Here is a 14570-nt window from a genome sequence, read left to right as displayed (position 1 = left end):
TGAAAAGCACTGATAAATTTTGTGGTACTAGTAAGATTTAAAAGGAATGGGCATGTTATAATTAGAAAGTTAAGTTTAGACATGTAGGCTATAGGCGGATGACATAATGAGATAGATGTAGGAGCAGATGGTGACTCCCAGATAGTTGCTTAATAGTAAACTATGGAAAGATTATAGAGAAGCAGGAGTTACTAACGAAGCAAGAACATGTGGCCATATGTTATTGCACACATACAATGGGTGTTGTGTTGGGAGGTGGAGATATTGAATAATATCCTCTGAGCTGAGAAGGAACTTGAGACCAAAAAGCGCAGTAGGCAGTTCCATACAGTGCAATTATGAAGTTTACTGTAGGTAACTTACAGGTAGAAAGGATGGGGTGGACGGAAAATCCAGAGGCATTTGCAGCTGCACTGTGTACCACCGAAAGGGATACAAGGAAATTTAATAGAGTCTGACTCCCAAGTGAGAAACATGTCCACACAAACTGGAGCCAGCGGGTTTTCCTCCCCCTGGGGGGGTCTCATTACCATTAACCATCTGCATCAGTAAAAGGCATTCTTCTAGTTTTCATATCAGATGAAGGCATGGGTAAAAGTTGATAGGGAACTCATCTGACTTAGGCACGTTCCTTGTGAGTTAGGCTAAAGCTCAGCCACATGGAAAAGGAAGGAGGTGGGACTGCGGGCCTAAGATGGAGCTGACAAAATGGAGTCAGTGTGGCTCAGCCACATATTTCATACCTAACATCTATATGACCTGCACAATCTTATCCACCATTCTTCCGCAAATACCCTACGGCCAGATGTCAGGAGGTAGCCTGCATGCCTATACCTCAACAGCAATATACACAACACCAAGTACAAAGGATCCCTGCTAGATAAAGGAGAATGCCTAGCAGGGCAGTTCCCCATTTGCCAGGAAAGGAGGTCAACCAACAGGTGAAGGTGTATGCAAAAGAAATGTCCCTGCGTGGTTAGGGTTAGGTAGCAGTCCAGTCTCCCTGTGCCAGGATCACCCCAGGTTTTGACACTTTTCCTGGAGGAAAATACCAGACATTTTGTCCCTTTATTTCAGAAGTGGGCTGGGAGATATACGTGGGAACTTAAGTAGGAGCCCATAAGGGGAGCCCTACTTTAGTCCCCCATCTGGTTTCTGTGGAAGAGATCACCTTGGTTATGGCTGGGCCTTCACTTAGAAAGGTTGAGGAAATATTGATAATATGCTGCAGGCTAGCACTTCCCTCCAAGGTATAAGGATGCTAAGACACTTGGAAGGAGGATATCATTTAAGTCTCCAACCTAAGATAGTCTCCCCAGGTGGGAGGTCCTGTGGCACTCTCTTAAGACCTGCATCCCGCTGGATGAGTCTCAGTCCTCCTAAGACTTCTGCCTTCAAGGCCGTAGCTTGCAGAGCAGGTGTAGTCGGTCTCTCACAAGCAGATGTGTGGCCTGTGGTGGGCTCAGTGTTTAACAGCCAGATGGCCTCTAATAGTCTTGGAGATCATCCTCTTAAAGACCCATCTGGAGAAAACTTCAATGTCTCTTTCAGTAACCCATTCATTCTTAATACCAACCCTACAGCTGTGGGGTTATACGACAGATGAAAGGTTCATAAAATCTCGCAGGCTTTAGCCCGTTCTTGTATGTCATGTCCAGTGAAATGGGTCCCTTGGTTGCTTTCTATGCAAGTGGGTGGTGCCCTGTAATACTTTCCAACTTGGTCAAACCCCTAATAGTGGTTACTTGATTTGCCCTTTTACTGGCAAAAGTCTGTGTCAGCCCAGTTGCTGGGTCCACACAGGTCAATGCATACTTGTGTCCTTCTGTTAAGGGCAGGGGCCAATATCGTCCACTTGCCATCTGGTCACTGGCCTAGTAGCTCATCCAGTATGACCAAAGGTGTGTCTCAGGGGTTGTCACTGCAGGTACAATGATGGAAGTTCCTATCTACTGCCTGTAGGTCACTGTATTTTAAAGGCAGGTGTAACCTTTTGGCTTCCCAAGTGGTACTGGGGCCTCGATGTCCTGACTTTTCATGAAGCCACTGCCACATCTGAGAGTCTATGACCCTTCCAGAACAGCTGTCACCATGGCTAAGGCATCTGATTCGTGATTCTCAGGCAGTGTAGTTAGAGAATGTGCCGAGACATACCATATCATGATGGTGGCACCAGGTTGTGTGCACACATCCCAGTTTGTCTGTATCAGTTCACCACAGGGACCATCTCAAGGTAGTCAATCTTTCTTGATGCCATTGGGGCATCCATGGTCAGTCCCTCCTGTACAGCCCAGCTGTCTGTGGCTGTGTAGAGGGGCATAGACTTGTGAGTGATCACAATCCATACCACCATCAGTTCATCCATGATTGCTGTGCTTAGTACCTTCTTCAAACCAAGTGATGTCAGAATCCAGGCAAACTGTTGAAGCATGTCAAGTGAGGGTATTGCCTCAACTGCTGCCATTGGTGAACCATGTCTCCAGAGGGAGGCATGGGGTCCTGGTTCCCTCTCTGACTTGGCTGAGAGGGGGAGCAATGGGTGATGTCTAAGGAGCCATGTCCGGATCTACATAAGACACTGGCCCATGGAGAGCATGTAATTCTTCAGACAGCAGGCTTGAATTGTACACACTACGTTGTTGCAGGTATGTGTGCCACTTTTACAGTGCAATTACTTGGGCACAAGCACTTTTTGGTTTGGGGAATGTGTCCTTAATCCATCCACTTGATGGGAGGGAAGTTCCAACAGACTCTGGTAAGTCCATGATGAAGCCTTCTGTTTGCTGCAGGGCAGGTAGATTGTTTTTCAGTAGGACTATACCTCACTTGGGCTTTTGTAGATTCTGATGGAATCTACAAAAAAGAAACTAAAAACTAATAAGCTACAGGTTATTCTTAACTAATAAGTGAATAAAGTCTCTAGTATTAGCAAGTTAATCAAGGTTGAAGGGTAATAGCAAATGTATCCCTATATACTAGTAGTTGTAATTTAAAATTATAATTTAAAAATTACAATTTACAACAGCACTAAAAACTATCAGATAGTTATGTAAGTATATTATGTAAATATGTAAGATATTTCTACTGAAAACTACAGAAAAAATTGCTAAGAGTAATTAAAGAAGACATAAATATTGAGATATACCATGTTTTTTGGTCAGAAGACTCAATATTAAGATTTCAAATCTCCCAAATTATATATTATTATATGTATATAATACATACATTCAATCCCATCCAATGACTGTATTATATACTTTCAACTCCATCCAATCAAAAGCCCAGGTGGCCCTTTCATAAAAATTGACAAGTTCATAGTAAAATTTGTATAGAAATGCAAAGGACCTAGATTGGTCAAAACTGCTTTGAAATGAAAAATGAAATGAAAAGTAAAGTTAGAGAATTAACATGACCTGATTTTGAGGCTGCTTGTAAAGCTATAGTAATCAGGACAGTGTGGTATTTGTGTAAGATAAACAAGTAGAACATGAAATAGAATTGAGTCCAGAAATAAGCCTGCACATATGTGGACAACTATTTTTTAAACTTTGGTTCCTACCTTGCACTATATTTAAAAATGAATTCAAAATAGGTCATAGATCTCAATGTAAAAACTAAAACTAAAAAATTTCTAGCAGAAAACAGATTTTTTTTTTCCTAATGTAAGGCAAACATGTCTTAAATATAATACCTAAAGAATAATACATAAAATAATTGAGAAACTGGACTTTGTCAAAATTATAAAGCCTCTGCTCTTCAAAAGACACTATTACATGAATGAAAAGCCACAGCCTAATAAAAATATTTTCAAAATTTATATCTGGTAAAGGACTTGTATTCTTATAATATTAAGAAAATAACTCAATTTTTAAAAATATGGACAAAAGATTAGAAAAGATAATCCATTAAAGCAGATATACAGATAGGAAATAAGACTGTGAAAAGATGCATGTAAACATTAATTTTTAGGGAAATGCAACCCAAAAGCTCAGTGACATATTACCACATACCTGTTTGAATGGCAGGGATTAAAAAGAATGACTATATTGACTGCTGAAAAAGTTGCACAGAAGCTGGAATTCTCATATATTGCTGATGTTAATTTTTAAATTGGTATAGTTTTAAATTGGTAAATTTAAAAATGGTACAGTAGGGCCACTTTGAATGTTATCTTGGTAGTTTCCTAAGAAGATTAATATATGCCCACAATTTGTTCCAGACTTTCCATTCCTAGGTACTTACCCAAGAGAAAAAAAAAAAAAAAGCATATATCTATACAGAGACTTGTACATGAATATTCATAGCAATTTTATTTTTACTAGGAAAAACTGGAATGAACCCAAATGTCCATCAACTGGTGAATGTGATAATTATGGTATATCCATAATATGTAATATGTCCATAATATGTAATAATGCAATGTACTACTGACCAGTAAATATGAATGGACTGATGATACAGCCTGCAACAGGATGAATCTCAAAATAATGTCAGTGAGTGAAAGAAGCCAGATAAGCAAGAGTATGTAATCATGATTTTACTTATATAGAATGCCAGAAAATGCAAACAAATCTATAATGTTAGAAAATTACTCAATGATTGCCTGGTTTGGCAGGGAGGAATAGAAGAGAAGCATTGCCAAGGAAGGATTGCCTGGAAGATTTTGGGGGTGATGTATAGTTTTACAATCTCTATTTTTGGTGATAGTTTTTTTGTGTTTATGCATATGTCAAATATCATCCGTACTGAACTGTTCATATGCAGTTTGGTGTACATCTTTACACCTCAATTCTCTTTAGGAGTGAGAGACTGATTGAAATTACTCATTGAACTCAACCTATGTTATTTTCTTTTCAAGGGCTTCAGACAAGATGGGTGGGGTAAGGGGCAGTGGCAATCATAACTGTGATGGCTAAGTTGGCCCAAAGATCTATTTGAATTCAGTCAAAATGAAGATATGAAAAATCACTTTATTTAAGAGTAATTTCTCTTTTTAACTTCTAATGTAAACAATTATGGATATGGCCTTTCCCTCTCTTTTGCCTTTTGATCTTAGAAATTAGGCAGTCTCTGAATATTAACCTTCATTAGAGTGGCAGGACAATGTCCTGTGAGGTCTGAACAAACTGTGGAACTTAACCACCTAGGTCTAATAACTTTCCCAGCTTCTTTCTCCTGGACACTATCTGTGCTACCACACAGAGTCATTGCAGACATAGGGAAAATGAGACTTCTTAAAGCTGTCAAGGGACTTAATGAGTGAAATTGTCTCTTTTTTATAGATTGAGGTGTAATTGACATATAACATTTTCAGATGTACAACATGATTCGCTATTTGTATATATTGTGAAGTGATCACCACAATAAGTCTAGTTAACATCCATCACTGTTCAGTTGTAAATTTTTTCCTTGTGATGAAGACTTCTAAGATCCACTTGCTTAGCAACTTTCAAATATGCAATATGTATCATCAACTATAGTCACCATGCTATAAATTATATCTTTATTAATTTCTCCCACCCTCCACGCACTGCCTCTGGCAACTACCAATCTGTAGTCTGTATCTATATGCTTAGTTTTTGTTTTGGTTGTTTAAAATTTTTTTTTTTATTTTGAATTCTACATATAAGTGAGATCATAGGGTATTTGTCTTTCTCTGTCTCATTTATTTCACTTGCTTGAGAGCCTAATGCTCTCAAGGTCCATCCATGTTGTTGCAAATGGCAAGATTTCATTATTTTATGACTGATAATATTCTATTGTGTGTATATATATTCTTTATCCATTCATCTATTGATGGACCTAGGCTACCTCCATATCTTGACTTTCTAAAATAATGCTGCAGTGAACATGTTGGTGCATATAACTTTTCAAGTTAGCTTTTTTGTTTTCTTCAGATATATACCCAGAAGTGAAATTGCCTGATTTTATGGTAGTTTAACTTTTAATTTTTTGAGGAACCTCTATACTGTTTTCCATAGTGGCTGCACTAATTTACATTCTCACCAAGAGTGCACAAGTGTTCCCTTTTCCCCATAACCTCATCCATACTTATTATTATACTTCTTGTCTTTTGGATAATAGCCATTTTAACAGGTTTGAGATGGTATTTCAGTATAGTTTTGATTTGCAGTTCCCTGATGATTAGTTATATTGAGCATCTATTCATGTACCTGTGGGCCATCTGTATGATTTCTTTGGAAAAATGTCTATTAAAATCTGTGCATTTTTCCTTGAGATTGTTCTTTGGCTAAATAGTTGTATGAGTTCTTTATATATTATGAATATTAACCCTGTATCAAATATATGATTTGTAATTATTTTGTCCCATTTAGTATGTTGCCTTTTCATTATGTTAATGATTTCCTTAGCTGTGAAGTTTTTAGTTTTATGTAGTCCTATTTACTTATTTTTGCTTTTGTTGTATTTTCTTTTGAAGTCAGATCCAAAAAATCATTGCCAAGACTGAGCCCAAGCAGCTTAACACCTAAGTTTACATCTTTTAGATTTATGGATTCAGATTTACATTCAATTCTTTAATCCATTTTTAGTTATTTTTGTGTATGGTGTAAGATAGTGGTCTAGTTACATTCTTTTTCATGGGGCTGTCCAGTTTTCCCAACACCATTTATTTATTTGATCTTTCCTTTAAAAATTTTTTAATTTATTTACTTTTAATTGAAGTATAGTTGGTTTACAATATAATGTTAGTTTCAAGTGTACAGCACAATGATACTGTATTTTTGCAGACTATATTCTATTATAGGTTAGGACAAGATAATGGGTATAATTTCCTGTACCGTACAATGTATCCTTGTTGCTTATATATTTTATACATAGTAGTTTGTATCTGTTAATCCCATATCCCTAATTTGTCCCTCCCTGTTTCCTTCTCCCTTTTGGTAACCATAAGTTTGTTTTATACATCTGTGACTCTGTTTCTGTTTTACATATACATTTATTTATACTATTTTTTAGATTCCACATATAGTGATATACAGTATTTGTCTTTCTCTGTCTGACTTATTTCATTAAGCATAATATTCTCTAGGTCGATCCATGTTGCTGCAAATGGCAGAATTTCATTCTTTTTATGGCTGAGTAATACTCCATTATATATATATTTCACATCTTCTTTATTCGTCTGTTGATGGGCACTTGGGTTGCTTCCATGTCTTCACTATTGTAAATATTGCTGCTATGAACATTGGCGTGCAAGTATCTTTTTGAATTCGTGTTTTCATTTTTTCCAGATATATACCCTGGAGTGAAATGGCTGGATAATATGGTAGTTCTATTTTAGATTTTTGAGAAAACTTCATAATGTTTTCCATAGAGCTAAACTGATTTACATTCCCAAAAAAGTGCACAGGGCTCCCTTTTCTCCACGTCCTCTCCAACATTTGTTATTTGTAGACTTTTATTTTTTAAACATCTTTATTGCAGTATAATTGCTTTACAATGTTGTGTTAGTTTCTGCTGTATAACAAAGTGAATCAGCTATACGTATACATATATCCGCATATCCTCTCACTCTTGCGTCTCCCTCTCACCCTCCATATCCCACCCCTCTAAGTGGTCACAAAGCACCAAGATGATCTCCCTGTGCTATGTGGCTGCTTCCCACTAGCTATCTATTTTACATTTGGTAGTGCATATATGTCAATGCCACTCTCTCACTTCATCCCAGCTTACCCTTCAACTCCCCGTCTCCTCAAGTCCATTCTCTACATCTGTGTCTTTATTTCTGTCCTGCCCCTAGGTTCTTCAGAACCATTTTTTTTAAGATTTTTTTTAGATTCCATATATACGTTGTTAGCATACAGTATTTGTTTTTCTCTTCGCTCTGTATGACAGACTCTAGGTCCATTCATCTCACTACAAATAACTCAATTTCATTTCATTTTATAGCTGAGTAATAATCCATCATACATATGTGCCACATCTTCTTTACCCATTCATCTGTCGATGGACACTTAGGTTGCTTCCATGTTCTGGCTATTGTAAATAGTGCTGCAATGAATATTGGGTACATGACTCTTTTTGAGTAATGGTTTTCTCAGGGTATATGCCCAATAGTGGGATTTCTGGGTCATATGGTCGTTCTAATTTTAGTTTTTTAAGGAACCTCCATACTGTTCTCCATGTGGCTCTATCAATTTACATTCCTACTAACAGTGCAAGAGGGTTCCCTTTTCTCCACACCCTCTCCAGCATTTATTGTTTGTAGATATTTTGATGATGGCCATTCTGACCAGTGTGAGGTGATACCTCATTGTGGTTTTGATTGGCATTTCTCTAATGATTAGTGATGTTGAGCATCCTTTCATGTGTTTGTTGGGAAATCTATATATCTTCTTTGGAGAAATGTCTGTTTAGGGCTTATGCCCATTTTTGGATTAGGTTGTTTTTTTTTTGATATTGAGCTGCATGAGCTGCTTGTATATTTTGACGATTAATCCTTTGTCAGTTGCTTCGCTTGCAAATATTTTCTCCCATTCTGAGGGTTGTCTTTTCGTCTTGTTTATGGTTTCCTTTGCTGTGCAAAAGCTTTTAAGTTTCATTAGGTCCCATTTGTTTATTTGTGTTTTTATTTCCATTTCTCTAGGGGTTGGGTCAAAAAGGATCTTGCTGTGATTTATGTCATAGAGTGTTCTGCCTATGTTTTCCTCTAAGAGTTTTATAGTGTCTGGCCTTACATTTAGGTGTTTAATCCATTTTGAGTTTATTTTTGTGTATGGTGTTAGGGAGTGTTCCAATTTCATTCTTTTACATATAGCTGTCCAGTTTTCCCAGCACCACTTATTGAAGTGGCTGTCTTTTTCCATTGTATATTCTTGCCTCCTTTATGAAAGATAAGGTGACCATATGTGTGTGGGTTTAGCTCTGGGCTTTCTATCCTGTTCCATTGATCTATATTTCTGTTTTTCTGCTGGTACCATGTCTTGATTACTGTAGCTTTGTAGTATAGTCTGAAGTCAGGGAGCCTGATTCCTCCAGCTCCGTTTTTCTTTCTCAAGATTGCTTTGGCTATTCAGGGTCTTTTGTGTATCCATACAAATTGTGAAATTTTTTGTTCTAGTTCTGTGACAAATGCCATTGGTATTTTGATAGGCATTGCATTGAATCTGTAGATTGCTTTGGGTATTATAGTCATTTTCACAATGTTGATTTTTCCAATCCAAGAACATGATATATCTCTCCATCTCTTTGTATCATCTTTAATTACTTTCATCAGTGTCTTACAGTTCTCTGCATACAGGTCTTTTGTCTCCTTAGGTAGGTTTATTCCTAGGTATTTTATTCTTTTTGTTACAGTGGTAAATGGGAGTGTTTCCTTAATATCGCTTTCAGATTTTTCATCATTAGTGTATAGGAATGCAAGAGATTTCTGTGCATTAATTTTGTATCCTGTTTACCAAATTCATTGATTAGCTCTAGTAGTTTTCTGGTAGCATCTTTAGGATTCTCTATGTATAGTATCATGTCATATGCAAACAGTGACAGTTTTACTTCTTGTTTTCCAGTTTGTATTCCTTTTATTTCTTTTTCTTCTCTGACTGCTGTGGCTAGAACTTCCAAAACTATATTGAATAATAGTGGTGAGAGTGGGAAACCTTGTCCTCTTCCTCATCTTAGTGGAAATGGTTTCAATTTTTCACCATTGAAAATGATGTTGGCTGTGGGTTTGTCATATATGGCCTTTATTATGTTGAGGTAAGTTCCCTCTCTGCCTACTTTCTGGAGGGTTTTTATCACAAATGGGTGTTGAATTTTGTTGAAAGCTTTTTCTGCATCTATTTAGATTACCATATGATTTTTATCCTTCCATTTTTTAATACTGTGTATCACATTGATTGATTTGCATATATTGAAGAATTCTTGCATTCCTGGGATAAACCCCACTTGATTGTTGTTTATGATCTTTTAAGGTGGTGTTGGATTCTGTTTGTTAGTATTTTCTTGAGGATTTTTGCATCTATGTTCATCAGTGATATTCGCCTGTAGTTTTCTTTTTTGTGTGTGACATCTTTGTCTGGTTTTGGTATCAGGGTGATGGTGGCCTCGTAGAATGATTTTGAGAGTGTTCCTCCCTCTGCAATGTTTTGGAAGATTTTGAGAAGGATAGGTTTTAGCTCTTCTCTAAATGTTTGATAGAATAGACCTGTGACACCATCTTGTCCTGGGGTTTTGTTTTTTGGAAGTTTTTTTTTTTTTTTTTTTTTTTTTTTTTTATTTATGGCTGTGTTGGGTCTTCATTTCTGTGCGAGGGCTTTCTCTAGTTGTGGCAAGCGGGGGCCACTCTTCATCGCGGTGCGCGGGCCTCTCACTATCGCGGCCTCTCTTATTGCGGAGCACAGGCTCAGTAGTTGTGGCTCACAGGCTTAGTTGCTCCGCGGCATGTGGGATCTTCCCAGACCAGGGCTCGAACCCGTGTCCCCTGCATTGGCAGGCGGATTCTTAACCACTGCGCCACCAGGGAAGCCCTTTTGGAAGATTTTTAATCACAGTTTCAATTTCAGTGGTTGTGATTTCTCTGTTTATATTTTCTATTTCTTCCAGGTTCAGTCTCGGAAGGTTGTGCTTTTCTAAGAATTTGTCCATTTCTTCCAGGTTGTCAATTTTATTCGCATATAGTTGCTTGTTGTAATCTGTCATGATCCTTTGTATTTCTGCAGTGTCAGTTGTTACTTCTCCTTTTTCATATCTAATTTTGTTGATTTGAGTCTTCTCCCTTTTTTTCTTGATGAGTCTGGCTAATGGTTTATCAATTTTGTTTATCTTCTCAAAGAACCAGCTTTTAGGTTTATTCATTTTTGCTATTGTTTCCTTCATTTCTTATTCATTTATTTCTTATCTTATCTTTGTGAATTCTTTTCTTCTTCCATTGGGTTTATTTTATTCTTTCTCTAATTGCTTTAGGTGAAAGGTTAGGTTGTTTATTTGAGATTTTTCTTGTTTCTGAGGTAGGATTGTATTGCTATAAACTTCCCTCTTAGAACTGATTTTGCTGTATCCCATAAGTTTTGGGTCATTGTATTTTCATTGTCAGTTGTTTCCAAGTATTTTTTGATTTCCTCTTTGATTTCTTCAGTGATCTCTTGGTTATTTAGAAGTGTATTGTTTAGCCTCCGTGTGTTTGTGTTTTTTCCAGTTTTTTCCCCTGTAATTAATATCTAGTCTCATATCGTTGTGGTCAGAAAAGCTGCTTGATAAGATTTCAATTTTCTTAAATTTACCAAGGTTTGATTTGTGACCCAAGATATGATCTATCCTAGAGAATGTTCCATGAGCACTTGAGAAAAAAGTGTATTCTTTCGTTTCTGGATGGAATGTCCTATAAATATCAATTAATTCCATCTTGTTTAATGTATCATTTAAAGCTTGTGTTTCCTTATTTATTTTCATTTTGAATGATCTGTCCATTGGTGAAAGTGAGGTGTTAACGTCCCCTACTATGATTGTGTTACTGTCGATTTCCCCTTTTTTGGCTGTTAGCAGTTGCCTTGTGTATTGAGGTGCTCCTATGTTGGGTGCATAAATATTTACAATTGTTATATCTTCTTCTTGGGTTTATCCCTTGATCATTATGTAGTGTCCTTCTTTGTCTCTTGTAATAGTCTTTATTTTAAAGTCTATTTTGTCTGATATGAGAATTGCTACTCCAGCTTTCTTTTGATTTCCATTTGCATGGAATATCTTTTTCCATTCCCTCACTCTCAGTCTGTATGTGTCCCTAGGTCTGAAGTGGGTCTCTTGTAGACAGCCTATATACGGGTCTTGTTTTTTATCCATTCAGCCAGTCTATGTCTTTTGGTTGGAGCATTTAATCCATTTACATTTAAGGTAATTATCCATATTATGTTGTTATTACCATTTTCTTAAATGTTTTGGGTTTGTTATTGTAGGTCTTTTCATTCTCGTGTGTTTCCTGCCTAGAGAAGTTCCTTTAGCACTTGTTGTAAAGCTGGTTTGGTGGTGCTGAATTCTCTTAGCTTTTGCTTCTCTGTAAAGGTTTTAATTTCTCCATCGAATCTGATTGAGATCCTTGCTGGGTAGAATAATCTTGGTTGTAATTTTTTCCCTTTCATCACTTTAAATATATCCTGCCACTCCCTTCTGGCTTGCAGAATTACTGCTGAAAGATCAGCTGTTAACCTGATGGGGATCCCCTTGTATGTTATTTGTTGCTTTTCCCTTGCTGCTTTTAATATGTTTCCTTTGTATTTAATTTTTGATAGTTTGTTTAATATGTGTCTTGGCGTGTTTCTCCTTGGATTTATCCTATATGGAACTCTCTGCACTTCCTGGACTTGACTATTTCCTTTCCCATATTAGGGAAGTTTTCAGCTATAATCTCTTCAATATTTTCTCTCTCTCTTTCTTTTTTCTTTTCTTCTTCTGGGACCCCTATAATTCGAATATTGGTGTATTTAATGTTGTCCCAGAGGTCTCTGAGACTGTCCTCAATTCTTTTCATTCTTTTTTCTTTATTCTGCTCTGCAGTTGTCATTTCCATTATTTTATGTTCCAGGTCACTTATCTGTTCCTCTGCCTCATTTATTCTGCTATTGAGTCCTTCTAGAGAATTTTTAATGTCATTTATTGTGTTGTTCATCATTGTTTGTTTGCTCTTTAGTTCTTCTAGGTCCTTGTTAAACATTTCTTGTATTTTCTCCATTCTATTTCTAATATTTTGTATCATCTTTACTCTCATTACTCTGAATTCTTTTTCAGGTAGACTGCATATTTCTTCTTCATTTGTTTAATCTGATGGATTTTTACTTTGCTCCTTCATCTGCTGCCTATTTCTCTATCTTCTCATTTTGCTTTTCTTACTGTGTTTGTGGTCTCCTTTTCACAGGCTGCAGGTTCATAGTTCCCATTGTTTTTGGTGTCTGCCCCCACTGGGTAAGGTTAGTTCAATGGCTTGTGTAGGCTTCCTGATAGGGTGGGGACTGGTGCCTGTGTTCTGGTGGCTGCATCTTGTCTTTCTCGTGGGCAGGACCACATCCAGTGGTGTGTTTTGGGGTGTCTGTGAAGTTATTATTATTTTAGGCATCCTCTCTTCTAATGGGTGGGTTTGTGTTCCTGGGTTGCTAGTTGTTTGGCATGGGGTGTCGGGCTTTGGAGCTTGCTCATCGTTGAGTTGAGCTGGGTCTTAGTGTTGAGATGGAGATCTCTGGGAGAGCTCTCGCCAATTGATATTACTTGGGGCTGGGAGGTCTCTGGTGTCCAATGTCCTGAACTCAGCTCTCCCACCTCAGAGGCTCTGGCCTGACACCTGGTTGGAGCACCAAGCCTCTGTCAGCCACACAGCCAGGTACGTGGGGAGTTTCTAGCCTTTTGGGAAGTCTGAGGTCTTCTGCCAGTGTTCAGCAGGTGTTCTGTAGGAGTTGTTTCACATGTAGATGTATTTTTGATATATTTGTGGGGAGGAAGATGATCTCCACGTTTTTCTCCTCTGCTGTCTTGAAGGTCCTTGCCTATTTGTAGACTTTTTGATGATAACCATTCTGACAAATGTGGGGTGAATCTCATTATAGTTTTGATTTGCATTTCTCTAATAATTAGTGATACTGAGCATCTTTTCATGTGTCTATTGCCATCTGTATGTCTTCTTTGGAGATGTCAATTCAGGCCTTCTACCCATTTTTTGATTTGGTTGTTTTTTTGATTTTGAGTTGTATGACCTGTTTATCTATTTTTCATTTTAACCTCTTTTCAGCTGCATTATTTGCAAATATTTCCTCCCATTCCGTAGGTTGTCCTTTCATTTTATCAATGGTTTCCTTTGCTGTATAAAGTTTTTAAGTTTAATTAGGTCTGATTTGTTTATTTTTTGTTTTCTTTATTTTGCTTTAGGAGACAGATTCAAAAAAATATTGTCACAATTTATGTCAAAGAGTGTTCTGCCTATGTTCTCTTCTAGGAGTTTTACAGTGTCAGGTCTTTATTCCAATTTGAGTTTATTTTTGTATATGGTGTTAGAGACTGTTCTAATTTCATTCTTTTACATGTAGTTGTCCAGTTTTCCCAGCACCACTTTTTGAAGAGACTCTCTTTTCTCCATTGCATATTCTTGCCTCCTTTGTCATAGATTAATTGACCATAGGTGTGTGTGTGTATTTCTAACTGGCTATTCCATTACATCGATCTATGTGTCTGTCTTTGTGCCAGTACCATTCTGTTTTGATTACTGTAGCTCTGCAGTATAGTCTGCAGTATAGTCTGTGAAGTCTGGGAGGGTTATACCTCCAGCTTTGATTTTTTTCCTGAGGATTGCTTTGGCAATGCAGAATCTTTTGTGTTTCCATATAAATTTTGAGATTTATTTGTCCTAGTTCTGTGAAAACTCTCCTGGGTGTTTTGGTAGGGATTGCATTAAATTGCTTTTGGTAGTATGGCCATTTTCATAACATTAATTCTTCCAGTCCAAGAACATAGGATATCTTTCCATTTATTTGAATCATCTTTAATTTCATTCATCAGTATTTTATATTCTTCAAAGTCTAGGTCTTTCACCTTCTTGGTTAAGTGTATTCCTGGATTTATTTATTTATTTTTGG

This window comes from Balaenoptera physalus (assembly GCF_965194825.1).
Source record: "Balaenoptera physalus genome assembly, chromosome: 7".
Taxonomy (NCBI): Eukaryota; Metazoa; Chordata; class Mammalia; order Artiodactyla; family Balaenopteridae; genus Balaenoptera; species Balaenoptera physalus.
Note: the sequence above shows the minus strand (reverse complement) of the source record.